A 1,789-nucleotide genomic window follows, 5' to 3' on the forward strand; every position below is an offset into this window, starting at 1 on the left:
AAGTCTGAAGAGACAGTCCCCAGGCAGAGTAGGCCTTATATGTATACCTCTGTGGTGGAACCTGCTAGAACATCTTGCTTACTCAGCCTAGTCAGGTGATCAGGTCATATGAGGTCATGCACAGCCATGCACAGCAGGTCACCTGACCATCCAATCCTTCCAGCAGGTTCCAGCACATGCCAAGGTATACCAGCTACTTCCATGTCATAAAGGCTTAGTCATGTCTCTTGACCAAGCAATGAGCTGGTGCCCTGACACATATGTCCTGTGGCAGCTGAGTTGGTGCATGCTCTTCAATGGCAGCCTTGATAGCTGGGGCAGTCTTCCTGAGGCCAGCATGGCAAAAAAAAATGACTTCCTCCCTCTTGATCTCCATTGTTGCATCATGCTGATAAATGGCCCAGCGCCCTGTAGATGGGAGATAGACTTCCAGAAAATCTTGATCATGGTACTTGGTTTGCAGAGTTTTCTGAAGGTTGCTGGGCCATTTGTTGATGCATGTGGTGAGACCCTGAGCACTTAGTGAAGCAACCAGTCCATCATATCAAGTGGTGTCATCCTGGAGTCAAGTCAGTAGATCCCTTACAAGTATTAGGTACTGGCTAACCTCTTGGATTCCAACCACAGAGAAGCAACAGGCTAACATCTGACCATCATTGCAAGCCTCCTCATCTTCCTGCTGATGCTGGGCATGCAAGGGTGTCTTGGTGGCTCCTGAATGCCCAAGAAAGCCAAGATTATCAACATGAGTGCCAAGTGTGGTTGGGCCATGATAAGCCAGTGTAGGTCAAGTTAGAGTGGGGATCCCTGAATTCACAGGCATGATTCCAGGTGAGGCAGGACTGGTTACTGGGTCAGAGAAAGTGAGGGGGAGAATCTGGGTGATCGGATGCTTCCGCACTTCACATACAACACCATGAATGTGCTGCTGCTTCTGGCAGTGTGCCCTGCAGCAACCAAAGTAGCACCCTTGCTTCCTCCTTCCCTTGCACCCAGCTTCTGGGCATGCACCAGCACTAGCATTTGCTGGAAGAGGGGGGGTGGCAGTTGGAGTAACAGGAAGATTGGTGCAGTGTACATAGGAGGTGCTTTGCAGTGCTTCTTGCATGGCTTGCAGAGGAGGGAGTGTCAACCACTTGAAACCTCTATGCATGGGATCAGCAATACCCATATGGCTTGGGCACTGAGAATATGTTAGCTTGTTTGGGCATTATGCAGAACATTCTCCTCTCACTTTAGCAAAGATCTGGTCATAGTTTTCAGGCTTTTCACCAGAGGCATTCTTGCACACTTGTGGTTGTATTGATTGCTTGCAAAAATTGCACTCAGCAGGTTGTATTCTGGGTCAATTTTGTTCTGGATAGAGCTGGAGTACAAAGTCCACATCCATGTGCTGCCCATGTCCTGCCATTTTAGGCAACAATGGACCCAGTGACATTTTTGGAGAAAAAAATTAGGTGGGGAAGAGAAGTACAGGACCCTAACACACTGAAACACAAGGAGTGCTGGTAATCTCATGATTATGACGTAGCTATTGCTCTATCAGAGCAGATCAGGTCAGGGTCTATTGCATCAATGCTTAGGTCAGCACAGATTAAATTAGCTCACAATGTTCAAACATGTCAAAAGGTAATAAATATCTTATTAACTATCTAATTTTACTAGTACATGAAGTTCCTACCTAAATGTATCTAAGGCGGGTGAGGGAGGGCAGAGGGGCAGAGGAGGAGGGAGAGGGAGGGAGAGGGAGAGGGAGGGAGAGGGAGAGGGAGGGAGAGGGAGAGGGAGG

Source organism: Dacryopinax primogenitus (assembly GCF_000292625.1).
Source record: "Dacryopinax primogenitus strain DJM-731 SS1 chromosome Unknown DACRYscaffold_4, whole genome shotgun sequence".
NCBI classification, from domain to species: Eukaryota; Fungi; Basidiomycota; class Dacrymycetes; order Dacrymycetales; family Dacrymycetaceae; genus Dacryopinax; species Dacryopinax primogenitus.